The 13,621-nt window shown below is 46.1% G+C and overlaps 1 protein-coding gene across 5 annotated transcripts in view; it reads right to left on the bottom strand.

The window, feature by feature from the left end:
• SEMA6A (semaphorin 6A) overlaps positions 1-6,754 on the bottom strand; it is a 119,070-nt gene extending 112,316 nt beyond the window's left edge. For 2 of the 5 annotated variants that reach the window (XM_063180708.1, XM_063180709.1), the window contains exon 1: positions 6,151-6,753. The gene's annotated coding sequence lies outside the window, so the exon portion shown is untranslated. Of the gene's footprint in view, positions 1-4,401; positions 4,496-4,887; positions 4,964-6,150 lie in introns of those variants that run through there. The other 3 variants (XM_063180705.1, XM_063180707.1, XM_063180706.1) reach the window with 3 other exon arrangements.
• Positions 6,755-13,621: the final 6,867 nt, after the last annotated feature.

Raw genomic sequence — 13,621 nt, 5'->3', positions numbered from 1 at the left:
TTTTCTTTTTAAGCACATAATGAAACTTCTGCTATTATCACCAGTAAAAGTACTGGTAGAAAAGTCTTCATCCAACTAGATATTCTCAGACTGATATGAAAGGGCATAACAAAACTATTGGGGCTTTTTTAACACTTTTATAAGCTCTAAGTTTTCACTAAAGACAATGGGTTACAGAAATCACAAAAACATAGGGATGGGGGCTTTTTTTGCCTGCTTCATGGAAAGGGTGTAATTCTGCAGTCAAGGCATGGCTCTACGTGGGAAGGATGAGGGAGATGATGCCAAAGGCTTCCCACCCTGAAGACAGGGCCCATGCTGTCCTGTTAGAGTGGTGCAGCAATGCTGTGCACCTGCCCCTGGAAACTCTTTAACTTCAGAACTGCAGGCGTATTGCACAAGTGTGCTGCTGTGGAAAGCTCCTCAGTAGCAATTTTGTCAGTAGCTAAAAAAAAACCCCAAAACAAACCAAAAACCTGCCACTAGCAAAAATGGCACAGAGTAGTCCATGATACATGAATTTCAAGTATGTTATATAAATACTTCACATAGAAGTGCCTATTATTAACAATATTTTTAAAGGAAAGGTCATCACCGAATGTAGTGAATTTACCATATGTCTTCACTCTCGAGATACAGCAACTGGCAGTTCTGTTAATAGCTGGTTTATCTGCTTTATTTTACATCTCTATTTCAGCCACTAAAGAAACACTCTGGGGCTTGGGGAAAAATTCCTTTCATACAAAAATGACTTTGAATTCACATCAAGCATTATTACGGCTCTCCTTTGGGCTGATAAATAACAACAGTTCTATACTAGGAAAGACTTCATGAGATTTTTCAGCAAATCATGGGAGAATTCTTTCAGGGTTTTTCTTGTATTCTTCCTTTTCTGAAATCTGTTTTTTGTTGTTGTTGTTGTTGGGGTGTTTTTTTTGCTTTGTCTTTTTAAGTAAATTCTACTTTTTTAAAATTAAACTATAGCCAGAGTTAAACTTGAGATTTCAAAGGTCATAAACCTGGTAGCCTCATTTATGTTCATCTGGTGCATGAAAGCTGAGAACATTATTATTTTATGGGGGGGAAGCATAGATCTCTCTTACCCCTTCCCTGTTTCCAGCAATAGCAGCCTTTACAAGAAATGCCAAAAACTGCAAATGTTTCTATGTAAGCCTGTCCTTCAAAGGGCTCCTCTTAAGACTTCCAGAACACCCTAATTTTTTGCTTATTTTCTGTTTTCCCTCTCCCTCCATTCCCTTGCTACATTTAATTTTGAATCCTTTCACATCTTCCAGAGGCCAGAATAAAATAGGCAAATGAGAAGCTTGGGAACTCCACAAGACACACAGGAGCTGCAATACCTAAAATTATAACACAGTAGGTGGCACTCTTCCCTTTAAAACCTAAAGCTATGCCTTGGGCATGTGCTGCCATATTGACATGCTGCAATCAAGATCCAAAACCCAAAGCAACCCTCACCACAGAAAATTAGAGATCTCTTAACACTGCAGAAACGTACACACTCAATTATTCCCATGGCCATGGGTAACACAGCACATAAAGAAAATAGAGGCATACAGACTCTGCTCTGCCAGGTTTGTGCTTGAATTGGAGTAGTCTACTTTTACCCCCACAGACCCTATGCACATTTAAGCTGCTCCTTACTCAGAGAACTGGTGCAACAGGCCAAAAATGAAAATATTCCTATAGAGATCTGTCAGGCTCAGGTCCAGGCTCTCCCTCAGCTGATTACTTCTGTGTTAGAATGCTGTTCATGGTTGCTGCATGCTGTTGATCAGCAGTTGGGCTCTGAGTTACTGACTTTATCTTGCTGTCAAAATGTCTTGCCCACCTAAGAATAATCCTGATACACAGAATTCATGAATATGAAATTCTTAAATGGTCTCCAGTAAAAAGCATTACTTATAACTCTTATTTTTCCGTTGCCCTGTCAAACAAAGCTTGTCACAATTTTTTGGATGTGACTTGCTCCATGACACACAGATCTAGGTCTGACTTATAACATTAAGGATCAGTCCAGACCAAATGTACTCAGAGGATAGCTTCAGGTTCTTAACAAGTATTGATTCCCAGAAGAGGACAGTATTTTCAGCTTGCGGCTTAAACACAAAAAAAAGTCCACATTTAAGTAATATTTCAGCAACTGCATTTACTCTTAGAAAATTACTCCGGCAGGCAAGGCGTTCCTGGGTCAGCAAAGCTTACTTGGGTGAATGAGATTGCAAAAGGTGAGGGCTAAATATTTACTTCATCAATAAATGAATAGTAGCAGGTCAAGTACTGCAGCATCTATATTAAATAGTGATAGTGAAAACTTCTTAGTACAGTTCAACTTCTCTAGCATATGCTGCATCTAATATAATTTCAATGTTGTTTTCCAGAATTTCAGGATTTACTGGCTTGTTTGTTTTCAGCATTCTGCTACAGCATATGGGAATCAGGTACTATACACAAAACATTTGTTTCAGTAGTATAACAATGTGTTCTTGCAAAGAAGCTGGATGTAAGACATGTATTAGCTCAGGTCAATTTAATCCTAAAACATTTTATGCCTCCCCTGCTGTAAACCATGTGAGCTCCTTTCATGTGTATTTATGTATGGCTCTTCAAAACAAGATGACAAATTTCCCCTTCCCTTCACAAAACATGCACAAGCAAGTTCACAATCACCTACTTCCTTTCTAATGCAAACAATTCTAGTCTGGATTTTTCACAGGTCATTAGTTTGATCTCTGTCTTTCCCTTTTTCTCTTTTTTTTTTTTTTTTTTTTTAATTCCTTTCAAAAATTTAATGAAGGCAACTCTTCATTCTCAGCCCAATCCACCTCCTTCTTCAGTCTTAAACACCAGTAACTGCAATCTTCTATTTGCAAACATAAAGGGACTATGTCTGATAATCACTTTCATCTTCAAGCCGCTAGAAATGTTAACTAGTCATCTTCCTCATAGATGTCAGTGCCCAATTATTTTTTGGTTCAAGTAGTATGAGTTCAGTTGATAAGGCTGGTTTGCCATTAAGCAAGAATACACAGTTTTCAAGTAGACTAATTGAGAACACACAGAACATCTATGACTGCCTTGTTTGTAGTCTCTGAAAGCATTCACCTGTGCTTCAAGCCTTTGGTGCCTAGTACATGACAAGCAAATGTTGCAAATACAATACATTAAAATATTACTTACTATTTAAAATTTTCTTTAGCATTTAGGCACAAATCTCATCTGGGCATGCTGCTCCCGAGCAAAGCTTCTATGAATGACAGAGATTTTCTCCAGTGAAGAGTGGTGGACAATGGAAATCAACTTTTTTATGCACATGAAATTATTTGGCTTTAGAGAGAGTCAGTTCTCTCTGTCTTGTAACTTATAAGAAGCTACCATATTAAAACCAGGCTCCTATGAGATAAAAGGATGCCCTAGACAGTGAGACACCTTGGCAACTCTACTTCTTTAATGGAGACAAACCTCCCTGATCCTACTGTAGCACTTTCTTTCAACCATGTTCAAAGCAATTCCATGAAGAAACAGATTTGCTGGAGCAGATCTGAATTTCCTCACAATACACTAGAACAGTCTCATTTTAAAAAAAATTAAAGAAAAAAAAAAAGAGAAGCTGACAACAGCAAGATCACTTTGTGTTTCTAATCTGAAAAAAAATGGTATGAGCATGATAACAGCTGCATAAATCTTACCATGAGAGAAAGCTACGAAATCTCAATGAATTTTGAGAATTGAATTTTAAATCAAAAGAGCCTGACTGCACTGGACTTTGTCATCCTGATGTCAAAGGATTTAATCACCAAGTAAACATTACTTGGATGAGACTGGATGACACTTAAATTTAATGAATGCACACCAAAAGCATGAAATAATTGTTGCAAAGACAGTGAGGAAAATCACACCTTTAGCTACTATCTTTGAGGTCAACTTAGTAACGATATCGTTGCTGGATGATACAAAACAAGTTAGAAGAATCTATGTCAAATAATAATCAACTTCGTGCAGCCCTGTGACAGAAAATGGTTGTGGACCTTTAGCACTTCGTTATTTACAACACCTGCATGCTGTTGTATGCGCCTTTAGAAAATGAAGCATTCACCTTGCTTGCAGCGCTAGGAATTAGTATGTTTTACAGTTTATCACAGACTTAACTAAAGCCTTTATCTTCTGCTGTTCCATCAGTGAAATAATTTTCTGCAGCAGCTAAACATCCGTGCTGCACAGACACTGGCACAAACGCGCATGTTTACAAACTTCAAAAGCAGCAATTATCTCGGGAGAGGAACAGGAGAACAAATTATCTCCTGAACAAGCGGCCAAGGCTAGAAAAAGACAGAGCCGTTTGCCTAAGGGAAACCCAGCAGTTACTGCCTTGAGACTCACCCCGGGATGAGCCAGGCAGGACAGAGGCGGCGGCGACAGGCAGAAGGGCATCTCCACTGCAACTGACCGGGCTGAGCCTCAGCCCCGCTCTCCCCGCCAGCCCTCTGCGCGCACGCCGTCCGGTCCAGCCCCGGGAACGCCTCCCTTGGACGGCCCGGCAGTCAGGCACGAAGGCAGGGCCCTCGCAAGGAGCAGGTACTTTCCTCACGCGTGATGGAGACCCAAACTTTCCACCGCCCTCCGCGGCGGCGGGGCGAGGGGCGGCGCTGACCCTCGGCCGCCCCAGAGGCTGCCCGAGCCCCGCCGCCGCCGCCCCCCGTGCCTCGCCGCCGTGTCGCCAGCGCCCCGCAGGACGGAGGCACGGGAGCCTTCCCGGCCCGCGCGCAGAAGGGACAGGGTGTGTGCGTGCAGAGTGAAATCCCTTCCCGGCTCAGCATCCTTTCCGCTCAGCACCCTCCTGTTCCATGCTCGGCATCCTCTCCTCACCTCAGCATCACGCTGTCCCCTCCTCGGCGTTCCTCCCAGCCTCAGCATCCACAGCACGAAGGAGCCCCGCTCCCGGTCCCCGCCCGGCCCCAGCGGTGCGCCCGGCGTGCGGCGTTTGCGGGGCGCCGCGTCGCCAGCCTGAGCCCCTCCTGGAGGGCCAGCCCTGTTACTCGCCATTAAGAAAACTTTCTCTTTTCCGCCGTTTCTCCCATTTGGCCCGGAGCCCGAGGGCGGAGAGCGGCTGAAGGAGCGACAGGGCGAGTGCTGGGCGGAGGGAGAAGAGTTGCGCTGCCTCGCACGGCTTCCCGCCCGGCGGGCGGTCACGGAGGGGTCTGGCCTTGCCCAGCCCGTCTGCCGGCGCTCGCCGGCCAAGGAGCAGCGGCTCGGCGGTGCCGCCGGCCCACGGGGGAAGAGGCTGGAGGCGCCCGGCAGAAAGGGGCGGGGAGCATCCCTACCCCAGAGGCACCCTTGGCGGGGCTGAGCGAGGGCGGCCGGCAGCCCACCTTCACCGGGGCCGGGGCGGAGGGGAGGGCGGCCACTGTCCGTGGGGAGCGGGCGGGGAGGTGAGCCCGCGGCCTCAGCCCACGATCGCGAACAAAGCCCGCGGCTGCGCCTAGGGCTGCTCCGCGGAAGAAGTTGCCTCGATTCCCGGCCACTTCCCCCAAAAAGCAGCGCCAGCCTCGGAAAAAACCAATAAAGAAACACATCGGCCGCGACCCAGCTACACCGCGGGAACGGCAGAGACGGCGGGGTTACGCCTCTGCACGGAGCGCACACATAGTTGTTGTAACAAAGACCCCGGCACCCAGCCCCGCACGATGCCCGGCGGCCCCGGCGGCGGCGTCCCGCGGTGCCCAGCTCCCCGCGGTGCCCGGGCGGGCGCGACCCCCGCCAGAAAGGGCTCGGGGATGGGAGCCGAGGAGCCCCAGCCCAGCGCCCGCAAGCCGCGCCAAGGGTTAGGGGAGGGAGGATAACATGTTAGGCAATTGGGGTCGGGGGCGGGGGGGGGAAGGAAAGAAAAATATGGGGGTTAAATAAAAAAGGGAAAAAAAGATGAAGCCACGAGATGCCGGTAAAGTGACAACACCAAGCGCAGCGTGTACACTTGCGGGAGGCTCTACTCCTCCCTAGGCGCTGCAAACGATGTCGAGACAGAAGGCAGAAGCAGCCCGCCTCAAACCACACACCACCACCCTCGGCTCCTTCCGAGCCGGAGCAATCCCAAAACATAAGGTAGGGGTACGGACGGGGGGTGTACTGTACCTTTTCGGTGCATGTATCTGGGCAGCTAGAGGACAACTAGCTGATGTAGTGTCCCATTTAGTAATCCATTTTAGGGGATCTCTCTGGGAAACTGGAGCCACTCTCTCTTTTGCAATCCTTTGTCATTACTACATGTGTGCTTCCCAGGGGATGGTATATTTAATATTTCTACTTTCTGAATTGCAAACGCAATTTGTTCATTTCCAATGATGGACGAAGAAGGGAGTGATCAGAGAGAAGAATAAAAAATAGAAAAAAAATAAGCAAAAAAAAAAAAAAAAAAAAAAAAAGCGTTAGCAACTCCTCTCCAGACCCAAATTCCACTACGGTTCCACTCCAGTAAGTCCCCTTTAGTCGAGCCTCGGGAGGTAAGTCATTTCGGGGTCTGCTGGTCCCTCTCTACCAGAAGTGCTCCCGGTGTGACGGCTGCTTCAGGAAAACTCCGAGGCTGGAGGTACACGCTGTGCCACGGCAGGAAAGCGTAGTCGCTGCTCGCCTCGAGCTGCCGGGCATCGGACTGTGCGCGGCGAGGACGTGGGAGCCGCTGTCTGTGTGTCTCTGCCTGTCCCTGTCTCCCGCCGCTGCCGCTCCGTCTCCCGCCGCCCTCCCGCTGTCCCCGGGACGCGGCTCCGCCGGCGGAGGCGGAGACAAAGCCCGGACTGGAGCGCGGCGGACGGGCGGGCGCGCCCCGCTCCCCGCCCCGCCCCGCCCACCGCCACGGGCGGGGCACGCTCGCGGTCGCCCCGCCCACATGGGGCGGGGCCGGGGGCGGGGCCGGGCGAGGCGTGAGGGAGCCCGGGGAGCGCGGAGCGGGGCCCCCGCGCGTCGGTCTGGGGCTCGCTGTGGGCGGTGCTGCTGCCAGCGGCACCTTGGGGCTGGTGCCGAGCGTCACTGGGCTTACGTCGAGCAGGTGTCTACGGAAGGGACTCGCCGCCCCCTGCCATCGCCCGTTTTCTCGGAGCTGTCGCCGCCTCCAGCCATCACGGTCGTTCCGCGCCGGCAGGGCGCGGAGAGGCGGCGAGGAGCGGGGAGACGCCCGCGGCAGCGGCGAGAGCACGGGGCGGGACGGGGGCAGCCGGCTGCAGCCCCCCGAAGGATTCGCTGCTTCCCCGCGGCATCTGGGGCTGCTGCGGAGCCCGGGGCGGCAGCGAAGCCCCGCGCACGGGGCCGGGGCGGGCCGTTCCCCCTTGGGCGCATCCCCGCGTCCCCCGGGGAAAGCGGGGACGGGGACTGCAGCTGGCCGTCCTCTTGTCGCCTTTTCCCCCTTCCCACCGTCTCCGTCCCGCCTCGGTGGTCGCTGGCTGCGCTAATCCCTGTCTCGCAGCCGATCCAGCCGGGAGCAGGAGCAAGCCGCGCTAATACCCTAATCCCCCTCTCCCGTCGCTGCGCCGAGGCCCCCCGCCGCTGCCGCCGGCGGTAATCCTGCCGGCCCGGCCGCGGGGCGGTGCGGGGGTTGCGCCGGGCACCGCTCCCCGCTCGCCGCCCAGCGCCCCGCGCCGCCCCCGCCGCTGCGCTCCCTGCCCGCCGCGCCCGCAGACCCCGCCGGGGCGCTCGGCCCCTGCCTGCGGAGCCGCTGGGCCCCGATTCCGGCCCTCCGCGCCCTCGTGCTTTCCGCTCTTCCCGGCCCCTTCTCCTCCCGCGCCCCGCTGACCTCTCAGAGCATCAGGGCTGGGACGGACGGACCGCGGGAGCGGGCTACGCTGTAAATCCAGCAAAATAGCTCGAAGTCAGTGAGGTGAAAATCCGCGTGTTCCTTTCTTCGACGGCGGCATGTGATTCCTCATGAGTTTTAACAGTGATTTTCACCCTCTAGATCTCCCCGGAGTTAAGGCTGCGAGGAGAGCCTCTAGTTGTTTCAGCGTGAAGATACCTTGTTTCCAGGGAATTCATGAACATATGCAATTACTTTAACATGATTTATACTTTTTTTTCCCCGCTAACCAGATAAGTGAAAGGACAGAGTTCCACTAGGAGAATTGCTGTCAGGTCACGAAGTACGGCATTAAAATTAAAATAATTACTTATTTATGACAGCTGGTTTTTTCTGCCTTTTATTTTCAGACAATGAAAGGACTGTAAGACATTGGTTTGGGATCTGTATTTGATTTGGGTCTAAAATTAACCACACACCCATTCAGTTTCTAGTTGTTAGATTACAAGGGAAAACATTCATCTGTATCAAGAAACAGTTTCTTCTTTCCTTTCTGACAGTTTAAACTGTCAGAATGTATACTTAGGGTACTTTTATGACCAAAGGAACCAAGACCTAATTTATATTTTCTTTCTTTCTTTCTATCCCTGAAAATCTAAAACAGAAGTGAGTTCTGCACCAAATAGGGTTATTGCTGGAGACAGATAAATTTTAGTGAAACAAACTTCTTCTAGATCTGTAAGCAATTAGAGAAACTCAACTGGTACAAATAATTTCTGAGTACCAAGTGTGTGTCAGAGGGGTAAACCAGATGAATGCACCTTGATTTGCCAAGACCCCTAACCCTATTTCCACAAAGAGGTCCTTGATCATATCATGGTACTTCTTCCTCTGTCAGGAAGTGAGAACAGAGACTGAACATAGGACTTGTGGCGAATACCCATTTCACAATAGCTAAGGCTGACGTTTGACCATTATATCATGTTCAATCACTGCACACATTTTGAGGTCTTCAAAACTGCCACCAACTTGGTTGTGGATTTGAACTGGAAGCAGATATAGGTTTGGTCTTTACTGTGTGCTTCAGCTATTTCACAAGTATTTCCACAATACTGAATGGTTTATTTTACCATTGCATTTCTTTGCTAATCAAGAAAGGCTCTCTGACAGAGAATGTTTCCCCCTCCTATATTTAGGCTTTTGAAAAATACAGACCAGATTTTTATACAATGAAATTTCTGGAAGAAGCAACACTAAAAAATCCTGTTTTCCAGATAGTGGTACTAGCTAAGGCATCAGTTACTAGAAGTTTTATATTCTGGAGTTTTTTACAAAATTGTTTTTCAATCATCCATTTTTCCCCGTCTTTACTTTCCAAGCCTTTGCTGCCTAACTTCAGTTAAATCATGCACTGTAGCCATTTTTCATTTAGCCCTCTGCCAAAATGACACCCAGCTTTTCTGTCCTTCATTACCTCTTGGTTTGCTCTACAAACTCTGTAAGTGTCTTCATGGCTTGAAAACTCACCCTCATTTTTACCTGACTCCCTGTTCCCTTTCTCACTCAGTACTCAATCCAATGAACTATTCTCCTCGTATTTTCTCTCTCACCAAGCTTTTTAGTCTATTTTTGTGGAACTTTATTGTCAATCTCAATTCTTCATGCTGTCAGATTTTCTGAAAACAGAGACACAACCTTACTTGTTTTGCCTAGACTAGTTAACAATTGTGGGCTACTCACATGGGCTTGGGGAAGGGAATTATTACTCTTATTGATGGGAAAAGACATATTTTTTTTCACTGTCTGCTTTTTGGCTGCCGCAGCAGCAGAGTGCAGTGGGTTTTCCAGTCAGGAATTCTTGGTGAGGTCTCCATGGAGCTGTGCATTTTAAAATCCTGATCTGAACAATTCACACAGGCTATAGAAAACTTCTCCAACTCCTTCCAACCCCTCTGCAAAGTAGGTCTTTAGCAAAAATTTTACCTTATTTTGTGCGAAAATGTTACCTCTACTCCTCCTTAATCACATGTGAAATATGTTTGTGAGACAGCTGGCCTGTATGAAAGAAGGGCATTTTTATCTCCTTCGCTGGCAGCACCTGCCTCTTTCAATTGGGGAGTGCAGAGTTCAATGCTAATTTGTGTGCTAAGTCCCACATTATATAATACATATTTTCCACTGTACTGTCTTCCCAGATCCATGTGATTGTTAGATGCAGCTCTCAGGAGTTGGGACACTACAGGGGTGCCATGGCACCTTGTTGAGCTCATCCTCATTCATTGCCTTCCTACACCAGAACATTCAACACATGCAAAATACGCAATTTTCCGTGATTCCAGTTGTTACTGTTAGATTCAGTTCAGCTTCTTCTTGCCACTATTTCAAAAGCTCAAGATGCAGCAGGGTTTTACATTGTCAAGAAACAAAAGGAATGGCAGAGCTGCGGACTTTGGCAGCTGTCTGGGAGATACAAGGGGGTTTTGCCCCAAGGAAGGTATGAGATAGTTTTGATGTCCACAAGGGACTTAAATTAAGGCTGTAATCTTAGGAGGGCTTGTACTCCTTTTTCCTCTTTCCTACTTGGGCATCAGCATCAGAGGAAATGCTTTTACCCATGGAAATACGTTCCACCACAAATAAAAACAAAATGTTGAATGCAGCACATCTTAATATAAAATAAGTGTTGACTTCTTTAATCTTATAGCAATACTGAAATCTCATCAAACTGCAAATATGATTTGTGTCAGGACAAGATTATTGAATGCCTGGCAAAGTAATTACTCCTACAGAGAGAAAAATAAGATCATTCTTTTAACCACTTCAGGGAAATTCATCAAACTCAGCTGTTCTCTGAAAATGTGGTTGAAAGTGGGGAGGTTTTTTATCAGCTTGTAGCTGTGTTTTGTGCGACTAAAGGAAACAAGACTTTTAAAAATCAGCAGAGACCCAATTCTCTTAGTGTAAAGTGGCAATAGGTCTTTTGCCCAATTAACTTGTGCAGAGTGAGGCTCATAGTTTAAAGGTATGAATGCTAGACATTTTACAGCTCTTTCTGAACATATAAAATGAGATGAGATTAAGAATAATGGGTTTCCTCCATGGACATGATTTTTAATGGTTGGTGAATCCTTGCAAAATTCTTTCTGTAAATAAGGATCTTACCAGAAGTGCCACATTTCTACGTTGCTGGATGGCATATATGGATTTCTCTTAAACACTTACTTCAGACATCTTTCGAGTGGATACTCAGATGACTACAAGTTGACATGGGATGTGCTCAACAAGAAGCACCCAGAGTATTCAAAGTTCAGCAAAGTAGTTTGTACTCACTGGAAACACCAGTGAAGGTTTTGCCTCTGCTGGGAACCCAGAGTGTCTCTGTGCCAATTCTGTGCAGGTTGGTCTCTACAACTGTGGAGGACTTTGGAAGGCAAACAAGGCTGCAGAGCAGATGTTTTATGCTGGAGGCTGCCCTGGTCAGCTCCCACTGTACTGTGCCAGAAAAATCAGCAGAAATTCATGTTGCACTGTGAGCAACATTCGCATGTCACTGTGTCATCTAGTTCCCAGAAGAGGAGAGTGTTACATGATGGTGAAATAAGCAGAGAAAACTGTGGATAGCGGCTGGACCATATGGTGAAGGGAGGAGCTCCCTGTTAAAAAACAGAGAAAACAACAGAGCATGTAAGATCAATATGGGAAAGTGATGTAGAATTTAACAGTTAAAACCAACAGAAATTTGCAGTGATTCATTATCAAATTACTCTAAACATACATGGGCCAAATCTTCCTGTTTAACGTAATCTTATTAATGGTAGTGCATCCGTAACAATTTCAGCTGCTAATGATTTGCGTTGTAAAATTTCACTAGGAAGGGATTTTATGGTAATTTTTAACCAGCCTGAAGAGCTCTGCAGCAGGAATATAACTGATCTGTTGTATTCCATAGGCACTTAAGTTCAAGTCACTAGAAAAATTATTTGCTATTGAACTCTATTGGATTTTCCATAAAGGGAATCTTAATTTCTTCACACATTGGCTGTTGATGATCTCACATTAGTCTCTTTTAGTTAGAGTCTCTGAGAGGAAAATTAATGAGAAACTATAGAGAGAGCATCTGAAGAGAGATTTCAAGGTTTCTTTCTCCTCAGTTTTGCAATGGGAGAAGACAGTACACTCCTCTGTTATTTCATGGTGATTTTATTTCAAGTATTGTGCCCTATGTTTTTAGTTCACTCTTTCAGAAGATCCACATCCCCAGCTATTCCAATATTTTTAGGTATTGCATCTCTTTTGAGTATAGTGAGGAACTGAACAGAATAAAATGTTTCTCTCATCTGCTGTTTCTCTCTGTATAATTAAGTTTTGATGCTAACTATTGAGTTGTCTGGGGAGTAAGTGAAGATGTCTCTCTGAAAGACTCTCTGAAAACTTGTAGAATGCATTTTGATTGCAAAGTTAAGTTCATAGTTTTCTTTAGGTAAATCCTCAGTTCTCATCAGGACTCATTATAATAGGGCTTGATCAAGAACTTAAGGGAAACAGTGAAGAGAGAGATTTATTTTTTGGCTTTGCCTATGTTCTTGCATTAGGTAAATGGATTCAAAGTGAAACATTGCAGTGGCTCCCCAAAACACCAATGAACATATCACATCTGTGTGGGGTAACTAAGTGTAAAATCATAATTGAAAAGACAGCACTGAAACAAGTAAATACGATAATAAAAATGTTTTAAGTACAACTACAGCAGCAAACTGAGAGCAAACCCAATTTCAAGTAAAAAGAAGTAGTTAGTTTAGTAAATCAGAATAATTACTTTCAATGTCCCTTCAGTGGAACTGAGCCCTTAGGAACATTCAGTAAATGGAATTGCCAGGCAATACAATATTACCAAATAGAAACTGTTAGTGGTTTCAGTATTGGAAATAAAGAGCCTTTATTCTATCCTCCTACCCAACACACATACACACACACACAATTTATAACATTAATGGTTATCCAGCTGACTTTTTTGTCTTCTTTTTTTTTAACTCTTGAATTGATGGCAGTGGGTAGAAGAAGGGGTTTGTAACTGACAAACTAAAAACAGGAGAAGGACAGAGGGGAAAAGAGGAGCCAGGACAAAATGAAGGAGTCTGGATGATGGCTCCAGCTGAGAGGATTTGTAAGTGGGCAGTGGGCAAGGAGGGAAACCAGAGAGGAGTGATGGGGGAAGGAGATACATAGAAAGAGGACCAAAGAGAATGAGAAGCAAATAATCTCTATGTGCAGCAAAAGATTAGTGAGATGAGATAAAATAAAGCAATGAAAAAAGAATGGGATTGGTTAGACCTTGACCATTGAGCAGCTGATCAAAAATTATCTCTTTAGTCAGGTTTTATTTTTCAATCCTGAAAGATTACTGACTTAAAACAACAAGAAATGAGAGACTGAGTAGCTCTAGGTTTACACTTGCTTTTAAACAATATGAATATTTTTACATACTAAAGGAGGAATTGATGTCAAGCACATTATGGCCTGCTAAGATACAGAAGAGTGATGGAAAATGTGTTGAAAGACAGAGACTTTGGAAAAAACTGTGTCCTGCTTTATGCAGAGCAGTTTTCATTAGTGTCAGTCACCTCCTAACACAGCCTGATGAGTTATTTGGACCCGATTCTGTGTGGAAAAAGTGACACAGGATAACCAGGAAATAACAGTGCTCCAGAACATGGGATCAATCTAGAAAGGCAGCAGCTTGACACTCATCATGTCTGATGGGTGGGCTGGATGGAGTTTGGCTCCTCTTTATTAATTTATTAAATTCACCTTGCTCACAGC

Source organism: Melospiza melodia, chromosome Z, assembly GCF_035770615.1.
Source record: "Melospiza melodia melodia isolate bMelMel2 chromosome Z, bMelMel2.pri, whole genome shotgun sequence".
Classification (NCBI taxonomy): Eukaryota; Metazoa; Chordata; class Aves; order Passeriformes; family Passerellidae; genus Melospiza; species Melospiza melodia.
Note: the sequence above shows the minus strand (reverse complement) of the source record. Positions and strands in the feature narration are given on the sequence as shown.